Source organism: Macrobrachium nipponense, chromosome 3 (genome assembly GCF_015104395.2).
Source record: "Macrobrachium nipponense isolate FS-2020 chromosome 3, ASM1510439v2, whole genome shotgun sequence".
Classification (NCBI taxonomy): Eukaryota; Metazoa; Arthropoda; class Malacostraca; order Decapoda; family Palaemonidae; genus Macrobrachium; species Macrobrachium nipponense.
The window spans coordinates 129,838,957-129,857,013 of record NC_087202.1 but is presented as its reverse complement, the minus strand read 5'-3'; the positions used below and the strand labels follow the sequence as shown (position 1 = coordinate 129,857,013).

Genomic DNA, 18,057 nt, shown 5'->3' with positions numbered 1-18,057 from the left:
TACAAATGCTTACATATATATAATATATATATATATATATATATATATATATATATATATATATAATAATATGTATATATATATAATATATATATATATATATATATATATATATATATACACACACACACACACACACAATATAATATATATATATAGTGTGTGTGTGTGTGTGTCACACACACACACACACACACACACACATATATATATATATATATACTATATATATATATATATAATATATGTGTGTGTGTGTGTGTGTGTGTGTTGGGGTTTCCTTGGATGAGGAAAATTGTCTCGGGTTCCTCAATGTGTCAAAGGTTGGGAAACACGGTGTTAGATAAATACAAAGGTATATAGAAAGGATAAAAATATTTATTAAGTATATCACGATAATGTATAATACGGGTCAATAGTAGCCCACTATTACTAATCTAGACATTCATTATCAGGCTTGCCCTTCCCCTTGCCCACCTGTTTAGGCGTGTGTGTGTCAGGGGAAACCACCCACTAAAATGTCTGTCATTACCATAACAGCATTCTAGGATATGAAGTGCTATTGTAGTACAAATTTTATTTGGTATCTCCAATGTTGGATGCAGTTCCTGTCTCCCCCTCCCCCTCCCCACTCGTTGTGAGGTGTCTGTCAGGGGAAACCACCACTAAAAATGTCTGTCATTACCAATAACAGCATTTTTTTTTTTAGGATGTGCAGTGCAATTGTAGTACAAATTTTACTTGGTATCTCCAATGTTGGATGCAGATCCTGTCTCCCCCTCCCCACTCGTTGTGGGGCGTCTGTCAGGGGGTAACCACCCACTAAAACGTCTGTCATTACCACCACAGTATTCTAGGAATTTGCAGTGCTATTGTAGTGTAAATTTTACTCGGTATCTCCTAAGTTGGATCTAAATCCAATTAACCCCCCATTTTCAGTGCGTCTGTCTGGGGGAACCCACCCTCCAAAATGTCTGTCACTGGTCATTCTATAATCAGTAGAGTCTGCAGATATATTACATATTAGTTTCATCTGGTATTTCATATATTGGATCTAGACCCTAATTCTAACAAGCAATTAGTGGTGCTTGTTAAGTAAGCCACCAATATATTTTCGGCAGACGGTCAGTTTCACAGTTTACAAGTCTACTCCTAAATACCGGTAGGGGTTACAGTCGGTATCGCGATCGTTGTATCTTAATGGTCCGGGCTGCCGGTCTATCAGTCAAGCAACAACTAGCCAAGAAACAGCATTCCTAACTGCCACATAAAGGGTCGCTGGGAAAAATGTTTTGCTTTTCATGTCTCGAAGATGGTCATCTTAAGATAATGGATGATCTCCATCCCATTTTCCGCTTTGCTTTGATAGGAGCGGCAATAATGACTCTACCCTGGCCACAAAAAACAAAATTTAATATAATGAGATCGAAAAGAATATTACAGCATTTTCCCCAGAATAATAGTAACTGTTAGGAAGCCCAAAGGTGTACCTTGCGGTAGCCTGGCTGAGGCCATCATCTTCTTGACAGGGGATTAGGATTCTAAAAAAACTCTTGCATCACGAATCGTGGTTTTGAAAGATGGTTGTGAACTTGCAACACGAAGTAACGCGGAGGAAAAGAAGAAATTTGCAGATAGTGACCAACTGTGTTATGCAAAGAAAGCTCCGGACTACTGCCCAAGAAGATCTGTCTGCTCAGAACTTAGACCTACGTGATTCTGACTCAGAAGGAATGCTGTGATTTCAGAGTTAGTGTTTCTTGTTCGCTGCCTCTCTAGTAACCTCCTGCAGTCCACTTCCCTCAATCATCCTCCGTCCTCCTTGATCCCACTTCGTCACTTTTCTTGTAGAATGCCACACAAAGAAACGGGAAACTGAAACATGAAATCGTAATGTTTCTCCTCAAAAGGTTTTTCGTCTGCAGAGTGCTCCTCACCAGATATGACAGAAAATGAGACTAACAGTATTCCCTTTTTTGCCAGAGATATATATTTCTTTTTTACAACATATGATAATGAGGCTGCAGTCCACTGTTGTCTGATCCAGGCGTCACACTCAGTTTCCCTCTTCAGTACAAAGGACAGACGACGCCAATCAAATTTCCAGGAGAGGCATCATGACAGCCAGCATACTAAAGTTGACGTTCTTTCGACCATGAATAAGGAAATAACTAACGGTGGGGAGGGAAATCAAACTCAGGTATTTGTGAGGACCACATATATGCCGTTACGGATAGAGATTTCATCAGACATTTATGCAGGTTATTTTTCCTGGTGAAGGAAGTGTGGACTGTCGCCATAATGAAAAGCGCTACATATTCCTAACCCAAGTTCTCGTTCTCATCGGAAGCTCTGGGTGTGCTGCTCTTCGGTTGGGAACCTGTGAAGGCAAAACAGTTTTAACTTGGAACTTCCAATACAGCTTCATTTGAGTATTCGCTTAGTAGGCGGTGAATGCAAGGAATTGAAACCTTCAACTGTTCGTTTCACTCTGTCAAGAGAGGTTCGGTCGGGGAAGTCAAGTTTGACTCTTAGCCACATGGAAGGGAATTGAGCTTACTTTTTTTTTTTTTTTTTTTTTTTTTTTTTTTTTAGCAAGCGCTGTTCTTAAACAGTGATCAAGACTAGAAGCAACACGGTTGAAAAATAATTTTCAGATAGCAATTTATCAGTGTCTGAAAAACCCTAAATCTTTTGGCTGAATGGGGTTGGCGCTCAAGGGAATATGACAGGCAGTTTGGGTCACCTCTGAAAGATGCCAACATTGGTAAATTATTTCTATCCTGGAGGTATATGAATGTATGTTGTAGCATGAAAAGATAAATTGATTTGACCCAATTTCCGCGAAATCTTCGCCTATCTTTTGACTATATTTCTCACACTTATCGAATGTTTTACTGCACTCTGCATTTAAAATATTTCTAATAAAAATGCGATGATGATGATGACGTAAAAGTCTTTAATGAGTGTTTAAAAAATGGACCGGATTTTGTCATTGCCTTCACAGATATGAATATATACCTTTGTGTTATAGTGAATGCACTAAAACCGATATTGAAAATCGTGAAGCAGGATGGGAAATGACATTGCATTTTCAGTCACAGAACGTCTCTTGAGGCAGCGTTGACGCCTTCCCAAGAGTCACCAATTATTTAAAGCTTAATTCGTACGAATGAGATGATAGGCCAATCGGCTTACACAAGGCAAGAGGAAGAGAGGAGGCAATAGACCCTGATCAGCCTTTTGAGCCATTTTGCCACATGTTCTTAGCACCTCTGTCATAACTGCGTTTTTCTGCCTCTGTGTGTGTGTGTGTGTGTGTTTGCGTTTGGCTGAATCACATTGATGCTATTAAATTTCTTCAATATGAATGGATATATTTCCCCAAACCTATTCAAGAGAGAAGTCTTGGGGAGTTTGGTGTGGTTGGGGGTTGCCCTCGAAGAGGAGAGACTAATTCCGCTGACTAGCAAAATAGTGTCTAGCTGCTCCTCTGGTGATCGTGGTGAGACCAACGCTTTTGTGCTGTATGGAACAAATTGGGTGTGACTGAGAAGAGAAAGTGGTATGAAATAGGCAAGTGGGTTTCTCACTAACAACGGGCGCCCTCACATTCCTGTAGAAAGGTGTCATGTAGCGAGCGAAACATCCTATCACCCTTACTATTTGATTGCATTGAATATCCAAACGCTCACTATATCAAAGAACTTCAGTATAAAACAGATACGAAAAAGCTGTTTGATGAGGTATCAAAGGAAACAAAAATCAGTGCCCGGGAAGGAGATATTTCCAAGAATAACTGACCGTTTGAACACTTGCTGCATTCTAGGCTTTGCCTCAGCCCTTCAGGAGTGTCCTCAGAATCTGTTTCTTTTGAAATGATGGCAGCCGCCAAGGGTTAGCTTGAACATCAGTTTGACATGTTTGTTAATTTGTATCTTTTTGACACTAAAAACATCAGATGAAGTGATTGGCTAGATGGGACAAAACTCCAAGGCTCGAAATTCTCAGCATGTCAACAGGGAAAAGGGGACTTATCCAATTTTGTAACGTCCACCTCAGCAGCATCGTCATGCAAAGGCATGAGACTAACGAGTCACATTTTGAGACTCTGGTTCGTTTTCTCAGAAGGGTCAAGAAATCGGAGAAAGGTAAAGTTAAAGAATCTGGGCAGATCGCCGAGAACCGGTGCAATGGAAGGAATGACAAGTCATCGAAAAAGCATTACAGCTATGGTTGCCACCTCGAGCTAAGAAAAATACAGCACATGGTTGTATAAGGAGGAAAAGCTATGGCGAGCATTCTGAGGCCAAGTGCAGCTAACATGAGGGTGAGAAAGACGTGTTTCATACTTGGTGAGGACTGGAAGATCACTTCTCAGGCTGTCAGTTATTAGTGAAGTGATAAGTGTATAGAAATTAAAAACTGAATGACATGCCGTGACATAGACAAGGAAATAATATATATGTGTACCATCAATGTAAATGAAACAGTTGTTAACAAAATAAACATTAAGATTCTGATTTGCTGTAGCAGTACACAATACTTAATTTGTATGGATTTCTCGGGAATAGTCATTGATATCACAGAAGTTTTCCGGATAAATGACGTAGTTGGGCTCCTGCTGTAAACTAGCGTATGTTTGTGGCGACGAGACTAGTTTCAGTGTTTTATTAATGACGGCCATGAACTGCTGTAAACATTCACACAAGTCCGTATGGCCCTTACAGTGATTTGAAGCAGCTGTCTTGAATGTCATCCAAGTGTCCAACTTGCAACAAATGGGATGCAGACTTGCATCAATTAAGACACCAACGTCGGTAGGGGGAATGGAGCACTACCTCTGTGTGGCTAAAGAAACACTTGAATTAGCAATTTAAAAATGAGATGCACTTCAAATGAAATCACTTAATCTAAAACAATTATCAAGCAGTGCTGACGTTAGTCCAGCTTGGGTAAATGACGTCATATTCCTCCATGACATCATACATGTACGTTTTCTAGTTCAGGTTTGAAGGCCATAAAAAATGGATTAATGGGGTAACTTTTAATATATGTCGTATTCAGCATTCAAAGCATTGACATATATTATGGCTTATTATACATTGATAATATTTTCCAGCATAATATTTTTTATAGATATACGTAATATATGTTACTTGGTAACAGTGTATCGCAACATGTATGAAAACCATTACGTTTACGCAGTTAAATGTTTCATTGAAATACTTAGAAAATGCACCAGGGTGGAAACTTTAATATGTTTCACATTGTACAATGAGAATTAGCTTTGACATTTATATGGATTATGTTATTATAATATGCATACATACAGTAAAATAAACGTTGTGTTGCTTAGTAATGTTGCACATTAACTAATAAGGAGAATGGTGGTAATTAAAGCCAAATTTACTTAACCCTTAAACGCCGAAGCGGTAAAAAAAAATTGTCTCCCTTGTGCTAGAGGTGTTTCGGAGTGAGCGCGGAAGCGGAAAAAAGATTTTTTTCAAAAAAACACAGCGCGCTTAGTTTTCAAGATTAAGAGTTCATTGTTGGCTCCTTTTTTGTCATTGGCTGAAGTTTAGTATGCAACCATCAGAAATGAAAAAAATTATCATTATCATATATAAATAATGCGATATATGATAGTGCAAAAACGAAATTTCATATATAATTGTATTCAAATCGCGCTGTGCGCAAAACGGTTAAAGGTAACAAGTTACTCTCTTTTTCGTTGTAATTTACACTAAATTGCAATCCTTTTGGTATATAACACATTGTAAAACAATAAAAGCAACACAGAGAAAATATTATCACAAAATGATGCAGGAATTCGTAACGTGCGGACGTAAAAAAAATATATATTTTTCAATTCACCATAAATCTAAATAGGGTTATAGAGACTTCGAATTTGTTTCAAGATGAATTTAAATGATGGAATATTACGATACTGTAAGAGTTTTAGCTTACAATTGCAGTTTTCGACCATTTCGGACGAATTAAAGTTGACCAAATGTTGAAATGTTTTTATAATTTTTTTTTTTATATGCAATTTTTCCGGAAATTAGAAAAGCTACAACCTTCAAATATTTTTCCTTTTATTCTACAGGAAATTGCGCACATTTTCATATATAAAACTTTATGAAATGCCTAATATGAAACGGAGCAAATTTTCCGAGAATGCGATGTACGCATTTCGGAGATTTACGGCGGAGAATCCGCGCTCAGAGGGAAGGAAAGTTTTTTTCATAAATTCACCATAAATCGAAATATCGTGCTAGCGACTTCTAATTTGTTGCAAAAGGAAGATAAATGATTGAATATTACTAAAATATATGAGTTTTTAGCTTACAATTGCGTTTTTCAACCATTTCGGTAGAGTCAAAGTTGACCGAACGTAGTTTTTATTCTATTTATCGTGATTTATATGCAAATATTCCAAAAATGAGAAAAGCTACAACCTTCAATTATTTATTGTTGTATTCTACATGAAATTGCGCACATTTTGATATATAAAACTTTATGTAACGGCTAATTTAAAATGGTGCAAACATTACCACAATCGCACGTATGATTTTTTCGGAAGAGTTACTGCGCGGACGTAAGGAAAATTTTATTTTTTTCATAAATTCACCATAAATCGAAATATTGTGCTAGAGACTTACAATTTGTTACAAAATGAAGGTAAATGATTGAATATTACTAAAATATAAGAGTTTTAGTTTACAATGGCGATTTTCGACCATTTCGGTAGAGTCAAAATTGACCGAAGGTTAAAAATTTGTCACTTATCATTTTTTATATGAAAATATTTCAAAACTGATAAAAGCTACAACCATGGGTTGTTTTTAGTTGTATTTTGCATGAAATTGCGCACATTTCCATATATAAAACTTTATATAACGGCTAATTTTAAAATGGTGCAAACATTATCACAATCGCATGTATGATTTTTTTCGGAAGAGTTACCGCGCGGACATAAGGCAAAAGTTTTTTCATAAATTCACCATAAATCGAAATATTGTGCTAGAGACTTCCAATTAGTGTCAAAATTAAGGTAAATAGTTGAATATTACTAAAATATAAGCGTTTTAGTTGAAAATTGCGTTTTTCGACCATTTCGGTAGAGTCAAAGTTGACCAAAGGTTGAAATTTTGGCACTTATCGTTATTTATATGAAAATATTTCAAAACAGATAAAAGCTACAATCATGAGTTTTTTTTGTTGTATTCTAAATGAAATTGCGCACATTTTCATATATAATACTTTATGTAACGGATAATTTAAAATGGTGCAAAAATTATGTCAAAGTGACGAAATAATTTTTGAGATGTGTCACTGATACTTTTTAGTCCGATAAGAAAGAAATTCGCGCTTGCGTGCCTGCGTAACGATTGTAAACAAAACAACACCTTGATCCGTGAACTCCCAGCATCCCCCAAGGCGTGTGATTCAAAAGATTTCGGCTGGTAGGCCTATAAGTATTTTTCCGCGAATTTTAAAAAAAACTTTTTTGAGTCGACGTATGGTACGTCCATTTGGCATACGGGAGACATTTTGACTCGACGTTTAATACGTCCATTCGGCGTTTAAGGGTTAACAATATTTTATTACTATTCAATATGTATGTACATATAATCAACTATGTAAAATCATATACCTGTTTATAAGACTAACATAAATTAATATATAGTTTATGATTTTCACATTTATGAATACTACATACAATAAAGTCAGCACACATAATAATAATCTAGAACATACAACTGTAAATGAGTATATCATATGCATTATTTTATAGAGAAGTATATAACAACATTCGGCCAAGAGTAATAGTAATAAAACGGATGGTTGTTGTGAAGAATTTCGGGTTTTAGTCTTAATGTTAGTAAGGCAAGAAAGCAATCGTTCAACATCTGCATTTGATGTTGGTAGAGATAGTACTCGTACTGCAAATGTGTGGAATGACTTACATTTCTTCATACCTTCCTGATCCTCAGTGTGTGACAAATGTTTATAAAAATGAATAATATCACAATGAGAACTCTTGATCTCGTCTGGGAAATTATGCCATGGTATGCTGCGCCATTCATCGTCTAAGATTCAGATATCCCTGGTATATACTAGGTAGTACCTCCTGCACAAAATCATAAAGAGAGGGCATTTCAAGTTGTATGTTTGCATCTGCAACATTCCGTGGCTGTAAATATGCTGCAAATTTTCATAGTTTATTATTTAGTTCAACCCTCTTTCTCATTTCTAAGCACATAATGATAAAAAATTGTATACACCTTTGACGTACATCCATCATCATATTGTTGTTGTTGCGAATGTCCTCACGCTGAAAGAGGCCATAAACAGCAGCCCCAAGGTATACCTGCTGCAAAGGTAAATAATGTGACCCATTAGAATGATCAACGTTTTCCAGGGAGGTCCTGTGTAAATAGTCAGGTTTACAGAACTGTGTGAGCAGTGACCTGTATAAATCTGTGATACTTTTATGAAGGAGGTGAATTGTTAGGGTCTTTCTCTGGAAGAGCAGGTTATGTTTATTGAATTTAGGCAGTATGTAATCAAGGAAGGTAAAATAACAAAATACTGCAGGGTCTTTCAATCTATCAGCTATCAGCGTGACCGATACAAGCCTTTCCTCAAATTGCCTGGAAGAAAAATACAGCTTTAATGGCCTCCATTGCTCAAGTACTCTTGGTACAGCTTGGTGGAGGGACAGCCAATATGTCTGACACAGATGGAGAAGCTTGTGAGGTTTGACGTCACTAAATTCTTGAAATTCTTTAAATTCATGCTTTTGTTTAGCACTGTGAGCAAAGAATGCATAAATTTCCCTTACCAGATCCTCACAGTACCTTGGGAGTGTCGTCGCTGCTTTCGATGTACATAAGTGGATGGAATGACACACATTTAAAAACTGTTATACCTGGCAAAGTTTCCTTTAGTCTGCTGCACACAGAGTTGTTTTTGTCCCATCAAGTTTGAAGCGCCGTCTGCTGCAAATCCAATAAAATTATCAGATGGAATGTTATTTCTGGCAAGGCGTCCCATAAGCATATTATATAAATTTTCATCTGTGGATCCTGCTTGTTCACTGTTGCTACAATAAACATTAAATCCAACATACCTGTGCAGATCATATTGGCCTGAGGATCGTAATATCGAACAATGATTGCAAATGATTAGTAAGTAGTTATCAGTTGTCTCATCCACAATAACTGAAAACTTGTTGCTTCTGAGTTTCGTAACCAAATACTGACCTGAAATGTTAGTTAACCCTTTAACAACCTCAGTACATTTTGTTCATCGCCTAGACATAATTTGAGCAATGGGAGAGTCAGGAAACATTTTTTTTATGCAAATCATTGAGATGATCCGCAAGGGTGAAAGGTAAGTTATGTTCTGCCAGAAAACATGCTAACAGTATGGTGGCGTATCCCATACCACTGCGGAGAAGGTGCTTCCCCAACCCTACTTGCATTGGTAGCGTGTAACTTCGTCCTCTTGTGCCTCCGTACCGTTGCGATATCAGCACCAACAGTTCTCTTACAGGTACGGCAGTATGCCTTCGTTGCTTCTCCCTCCATCTCAGATAACCATGGTTGGAATTCAGGAATCTCCAGCCATACATCCCTAAAAGTACCCTTCGTGGCCATGTTGTAAGGCTGTAACAAAATTATGTGCGAATAATCGGTATCTGATACCTTTTCATATGTGTATGTATGATGCATGTATGTGTGTGTGTGTATTAATTTTTCCTTCTTTTACAATATACAGTAGGTCCTATGTCCAATATATCGCAGCTAGCACATGTAAAAGAACTCCCATCTCTCAAAATTATATATCACTGAATAAAATGCAAGATTTCAGAAAACCAAAAGACGTACATTTGCAGGTGGCACAACAGACAAGTGAGCCACGTAAGGTGCCAACACTTAACATCTCTGGAAATTACGGTGGGCACTGCAATAAATTAGATCAATAGGTCAGCAATAAATACCTACAATGTGATAAATAAAAGGCCAATTGGGCAAGTTAGGAACCAACCACACAAAACCAATATTGCAGCTTTACACCCAACATATATTACATTATAGTTATCCTCATAGTGATCAACAGCTTTACGAATAACTATTTTTAATGCTATCTATTTAATATTAAAGAAAATGGAATATTGAAAATAATCATCATTGAGAAAGTAACTATAATGTGGCTAACTATAGTGTAACACTAGCATTTATAACTAATATTATACCAATAAACTCTAAACGACTTCCAAAAGTGGCAATGCGAAGAGATATGTAAATCGTCCGGTCTATATCTCCTATGACAGGCAATGAAATGGGAGTTACATCCTTATCAGTCGAGCGAGTGGCCAGGAATTACAAGCAGAAATACAGCTCCTAACATTAGTTAATGCCACTTCAGGATGACTCACTATTATCTAAAATGTTGTAAACAGTAGTAGTAATAAAAAGGTAGCAATTAAAACGCTTCAATATTAAATAGGGAAAAATCGCCAGCATTCTAGTCGTAAAGGTTTTTCCGAATAATTCCACAATGACGTCATAAAAGTCATTGTCGCCATGTTTTTACCGAGCTAGCAGACGAAACACTACCAAATGGCACCACTGTTAGCAATTCCTATTGCATTTGATGAAGCAGAAGCAGAAGAAACTAATTGTCTGATTAAAATCTCATCAAGAGGCGGCGAAGAAAGCTTCACGAGTCGGCGGATGAGGGTAAAGTAGCGAGGGTAAAGTAGAGAGGGAAAGGAGAACAGAGTAGTAGGAGCAAGGGCAATGGAATATTAGTAATAGGGTCGTAGTCGAAATTAAACATATGAGATAAAAGGGGTAATTATTCAAAACAACAGTTTACGAAATAATAATCAATATAAGAAAGGTATTAAATAAAAATAGTTGAGATTTACGTATCTGGTTTCTGTCGTAACCGGGAGCGTTCAAGGGGCACCATCTACGACTGATGGGAAAAACTAAAACAGGCATAATTCTAACTACACACCAATTTCCCAATTGTTAGGGAAGAACTCCCTTACAATCAAGATTATTTTATTCCTTCAGTACTATACAAAATAAAATGCAGGATTTACTTCCACTGCTAAACTACGATAGGCATTGAAAAGTAACATCAAACAGATTTTCAGTGAATCAGAGAAATTGACTCTGGATATCGGTCATTCCCAGGTTTCCAACTTTTTCCATGAATATTTTGTGATGCCCTTGCTGCGGCATGAAGCCTTTTATCCTTCACAATGGTTGTGAGAAAGTCAGCGCAACTCTGTTCGAAATTGAGGGTTACAAGAAGTTCGGATTTAATGAGCTATATGGAGCACCTATTCCTGATGTCAGTCCACTTGTTTGGCATAATTGAGAATATCCTGTCAACATAACCTGTTGAAGGACAGCCAACATATCAGAGAGGTCGCTTGTTTGAAAGACAGCCATCCACCTGGCAGTGAGTCTTTGGACTTCCAGTATTCTCCCTCCTTGAGTCTTTCTACAATAACATTAATGATTGTTAGTTCATCATCGTTGACATTGAGCCTGCTGATCAATTCGAGCTTCTCAACTACTTTCTCTATGTCACAAAAGTGATCTTATTTTGAGTGAGAGGGGATGTAGGAAAGACAGCGAATTTTCCTCTGAAAAGTCAAACCACTTATCTAGTTATGTGGTGGCAGACAATGGAATGCTTGAAAATGTGCGTTTGCAGTGTTTGACTTTGATGAAGAAAGCAGCTGCAACTTCTCTTTTGTCAGGTAGCCATAGAAACTATCCTTTCTTCTTTGCACAAGGTTGTCCCTTAAAGCCTTCATAATTGGGCAGAGGTCCACGACAGTTGTGTCGTTTATTTCAAGTTTCTTGACTACCTCTACGAAGATCAGAAATATGTTGTTACAGAAGAAGAAATTACACTTGCTTCTATTCATTCACCTCATCTGCATTCAAAGGAAACTTCAGTATGTCTCTGATCTGCCTGGGACATTCATTCCCAAGACTGAAGTATGACTTCAGAGGACTCTAACTTTGCAAAAACCTGGAGATAGCAGGATTCATTGAATCATGTTATGTCGTGTACTTTACTCGTACTGAAGGCAACCATTGACAAAAGCATAATTTTGCTGTCTGGCAAGATTGACTGAAAAACACGATCATGTAATTTGATTGTTAAAATAATGATGTTTGGACAGCCAAATACAGAACAAATGGTGTTCTGTATTGTTTTAATACAGAATGCAACATCTCACTCTCCAATACAGAACTAATCTATATTTTACAGAATATGTGGCAACCCTAATTGCAGCTGGGGAACGAAAGGAGACTGCAAATGACCAGTAGCACTGTCTGCATTCTACCTTACAAACATTCCTGTTGCATTAGAGGCATTCATTGATACCCAGACATTATATGATGCAAATAGGAATCGTTGTGTGACAGAGACTAAGGTTCCTCGTACTGGTTGTTCACAAGAGACTCACGTGGACGTCTCACTTTGCAGTTTTAAAGAGCAAGTGCTGTGCTGAACAAGATCAATATCTTGGAAGGATGTTGAGGTCATAGAGGTTTTCAAGTTCCCAGGCATTCCTTGTAGTAAGAAATGAATCCATTTTTGTTTGTTATAGAGACCATCTTAGAAAGCCATATCTTATTAGTTTGAGTATGAATAAAAGCATGGTGTTGCCTGTAGTATGTTACACAGTTCTTATTTTAATCAGGAAAATCGATTTTCCTTATGGTGTCATGCCTCTAATTTTTCATTTTTAGAAAATGCAATATAGTGGGTCATTGACCACCTACCTTTCAGTCTTTATGGCAGTTTCATCACGAGGAGAGAAATTCCATGTTTTCATGAAGTGCGTTCCACATCTTGAAAAATTTTGATCCACAACATCCATCAATTAAATTAATTCTAGAGTGGTTGCTTCTCTTGGGATGAAGAGGTGAGAAACTTAGTGTCTGTTTATTCTTGCCCATAAGGGTGCCTGGAATGAGAATGCTCATGGCTAAGCCAAGAACGTCAACATGAATTGCATATTTCAAGACTGTCTTACAACAAAGGGACAAGAGCCTCTTCATAAAAAGAAACGCAGGGAGATTTGGTACAGTAAAAGATGCTGGTTGATGGTGTGCTCTTTCATGGACATGTGGTAGCATCCCTGTGAGGTGGGGAAACTGACGCCAGGTTTTGTTTTAGCAGAGATCTCTTGATTGGCATATGAAAGACAACTCTCCCTCTCTGATGGAACGGTGTTTATCCATGACACTGAGAAAAATTACACATAAAAATTAGGTTCTTTCTTAAACCTAATTATTTATGTGTAAGGTTAGCTTACACAAAAACAAATCTTTATTAGTTAAGAGTGGTTCATGATTTATTAAGAAGTTTTTAGTCTTCATGAATGTGATGAGTGGACATATTCCTAGGTTTGTATATAAATTTGTTTCATTGCCACAACAGTCTGACGTTTGAGGCTTAGACTGATGATGAATGGATAAGGTTATCATCAATATGCTGTGTCCCCTGCCCTTAGGAAATAATATATATATATATATATATATATATATATATATATATATATATATATATATATATATATATATATTTTTTTTTTTTTTCCGTAGTGATGACCTTTTGAGGGATGAGAACAGATTTTGCAGATCGGTTTATACTACCTTATTCTTGACGAATGAAAATTCTCTGGGAATTGGGCAACGCTGTCCACTTTTCATCATGTTTAGTAGTAATTCTAGATATGACTTCTGTGAATATGTAAACAATATCAAGGAAATCTTCTAGTAGAAGTCAATTAAAGCAAATTTGCTTTGCCATAGGAACTGGTTGATGATTATCTATTTTATTTCAACTTGGCTGACCTAAAATAAATCTAAATTATTTCTTGTATTCTGGTTTTCAAGTGATTGTAAGTCTCATGAAAAAATGGAAATGTTTACTTTGCAAATATTTCCAGCAAAGCTCCCAGAGTGATTATATCATCATACGAACTTTTCCTATCATTCTACACTATTTTATATCAATCGTTGAAGCAAGGTTGGTATTAATGCTTGGCTAAGCCATGAGCATTCTCATTCCAAAAAATGTCAAAAAGTGCAGCTGTACTAAACGCCAAATATTTTGCAACAGAAACGATAAAAACCCCAGACATAGCACATCAATGACGCACCGATCTTTTTGAACAGTAGGCTTAGTGCACTGGGGTCGTCCACTCTATACAGCATATTCACATTTCCTCTTTTGCTTGTCACATCAGTCTATATACGATTGCTCTGTTGACTACAAGGTGCCAAACAATCTCGCTTTTCGAAACAAGCCTTTTGCTGGTTAAAGGTAGACACCTAAGAGTTGAGTTGCTATGCATTTGTTCACCTGTTTTGCATTTCAACTAAAAGAGTCAGCTGACGTTTCCACTCTCGTGTGACGTCTTAGGGGACAAGAACACGATAGAAATTCTTCATCTTTGTGTGTAATCGAATTTTTGTGTATTTCACAACCATTATTACAACTAATATATTTTTTTCAAGTAATCTTGATATTTATGACATGTATATTAGTAATCATGCTTAACTTCCAGATTCAACCTTGAATATCCTTGACTCTACTTTGCATTGATATACTACAGTGAATGTTCCAACAATTTTATAAATTTTTCTAAGGCATTCAAATAATACCATCTATTTTACACCCGTATGTGGAAAACACACTTCGATGTGTACATATATGAACGTAAAGAGTCATCGAGGATCAAGTGTACTCGAAGAGTGTTGCATCATGTTCTGGGTGAATATTCATCTAGTGCTCAGAAATCAGTGGTGCCAACGTTTGTTAGCACTGGATGGATGCACTCCATTACCTGAAATATATTGAAGTCCCTTTGTCAACTGAGACGGACTCCAGACTGACTGAATTCCCTACAGCTGCCAGACTGATCAGTAATACTTGTGCTCAGTCTCTGCTTAGTAGTGAAGCCACCAAGTGACGAAAGATGTCCGAGAGTCTAGGAAAATTGTACGAATAGGGGATCAAAAATAGCATTGTCGAGTCTGTGACAAACTTACATTCGGTACACATGCATTATGATATTTCAAGTTGATCATGATCACAAGCTCTTTGACCTTGGAAGCCCCCGTATATGGCTGCAACCATACCTTGAAGTGTATTATAAGAAGCATTTATATTTCCTATGGTTTAGGGAGCTTTCCTCTTCTGATAACTTCTGTATTGTCCTTTGCAGGTGTTTCCTGACAACGGTTATCATCGCAGATGACCAGTTAGAAGCAGATTCGGCCGCCACACCTCAGTCAAGGCGTAAGTGAATGACTAAAGATCTGTTTCCACTTTTCCTGTTGTGTGCAGGTCTTTTAGGAATCATAATGGTAGCAATTACTTTCACCTTTCTCCCACGACCATGGATGTGACTCTCAAGCAGTAGAACAGTTCTTTCTGTCTCAAGCAGCAAAAACTGACAGTCTCGATGGGTTCAATCTCCAAGTAGTGTTTAGTTCGTTTAGACGACCCAGTGGTGATAAATAGTTTTTCAGATTTTTTTGGTAAATCGATGGTAATAAGTTTTTCGTCACCAGGGAGCAATGGCCTATTGGACACTGGATTTAACGCTAGCTTTCATCACCTATTATACTTGGGCTATTACCATTCGACCCATACTACCTTAGCTATATACAATACGCTTAAAACCCATCCTGGATTAACACCGCGAATCAGAGTTCGCGATTTCATACTCAATATTACTCGATTATTTGTAACCAATTATAGAAGGTAATTATCCATCAAGAATACACCTAGGGCTGTACAGACCCGTGCTGACCGACAAAAGTTGTAGATAAAATATTAATAGTGCAATTGTCTTCTAACTAACTTGTTTGCCGGAGCAAGTACAATCGAAACGAGATTGATGGTAGCAATTGATGTCTGCTGGGTGCGTCTGTTCACAATTAGATTCCGGGCATACACTTGAATCGACCCGTCATTTGAAGCTGTGGGGCATCATTTATGTTTTAAACTTTTGACTCTAGGAGTGGTCAGAATAAGCCTTATATTACCGCGTTTGTTTAGGGGCGTGTTCGTAGTTTTATGTAGTGGGGTTATGAGGGTCGAGCAGGCGAGGCGTAGGAGGTCGATGAGTGATGCTGTATGACTGAGATATAGTTATTGAGCATGTGAAGTCGTAGTCTGTAATATCTAGACCTGACTATGGTCTAATAAAGTTTTATGATGATAATTAAAAGATGGATGATGATGTACCTGGTTCAAGAGACATTCGATACATAGCATGTAGAACAGTAATACTTATTTTAGATGAATTCTAGATTGGGAATGCAGGTCGTTATGCTACTTCTAATGTTGTAAGTGTGCTGCGGTTAGATTTTGCAACTTTGCTGTGTAGATGTAATAACTGCAGTACATGGGTTAGGTGTTGATGTTAAGTTTTAAAATGGAATTTCTTTTGCTAAACAGCAGAGATCAGAAAGTTAATTTTTTTTAGATACCACAACAAAAGGCTTATTAGGAATGAAATGGCTGAATGAATGATGAAAGGTGCCATTGAGAATATCACACACTGTAGACTTCTTCTGTCATATGAGGATTTTTCCTTGGATTAAGGAGAGATTGTAGTGTTCATGTTAGAATCTGGTTGGCAGCAAATAGGAAATGATGGAAGTTACCAAACTAAACTGTATGTCAATTAGTAACTTTTATGGGCTGCTCTGTGAGCATATAACCAGCTTAATCACGCACAACAACACCTATAAGTTAGTCCTGAAGAGCCGCCGATAGACGAGGAAGCAGTTCAGTCTATAAGAAGTAAATGGAAGCAATCATGATCACACTTTCTTTCTCCTGGATGCTTTACCTGAAAGGCAAAAGAAATATGTAACTGATTCAAAGTGTAAATGAAAAGATAGTCTGTTGCGAAATAATACCGAATAGACTTGAATTTAGAAAATTTACTATATATATAATATATATATATATAATATATATAAATATTATATATATATATATGAACTTTTTATCAACATCACCGTGATTCATATATATACATGAGCTACAAATGTCCTTTAATATCCAATCCGCTCTACCTCAGAATTGATATATTTTCATATATGTCAACTGAAGGAGAATTTTTTAGTTGATAATAATTTTCAGCACCATGTATGAGTCCTCTGAAAACGTCTTAAATATAAAGTTGAAACTGATCATGATTTACAGAAGGGTTTTAATTGCTCTGAATACTCTGGACCTTCAAGGAAGCAACCCAAAAGTTTCCCCCCAGTGGGTGGATTTTCCTGAGACTCAGTAGCCACTAAAATATTATTCGGTTGGTGTTTTGGAACTGTTAATGGCTGGAGGCTAACTTAGGTCACTAAATAGTTATATTTTGACTGATCCATTTCTTACCTTTTCCATTTTTTTGCTCACCATATTTCAGTGTATCCACCTACCTTCCCTCCAGTCATAGATCCCCAATGCCCCGTACCTCTTCAACCATCACAGGAGGAGGAGGAGTTAAAAGAGGAGGAGGTGCAGGCTTTTGCTAAGTGTGGAGTCAAAGGGGCCCCCATTCAACCAAGGCATCACTTCTTCGACTGGATGTGCCTTCTCTCAATGACACGCTCTTTGCTCACTGTAAGTCCACAACATGGTCACTTTTCTGGTTTTGGGATTTTAGTCAAACCAAGGTTATTATTATTATTATATAAGTTGTTTCTATTTATAATGATGACGCTATTACTGAATTCTTATAGTTTAAGGCTTGAATTCAATAGATGAATAATGTTTTCCCTAAAGCAGATGCTCCATCGTTTAGTTTAATGGAGTGACATTTCAAACTACATAGACTTGTGAAGAATCAAGTTTTGCTATATCTCTCTTGACATGACTGTTGAGCCAACCTCTTGTTTATGAGAGTTCGGATCTTCCTTCATGTGAAAAAATAAGAGTGCTGTTGAGTATATTGATAACAAGCATTGAACGAATTTCTCT

The 18,057-nt window shown here is 37.1% G+C and overlaps 1 protein-coding gene across 1 annotated transcript in view; it reads left to right on the top strand.

Moving 5' to 3' along the window:
- Window positions 1-18,057, top strand: part of LOC135222057 (transmembrane protease serine 11F-like) — a 70,652-nt gene that overhangs the window by 45,260 nt on the left and 7,335 nt on the right. The window lies entirely within an intron of this gene.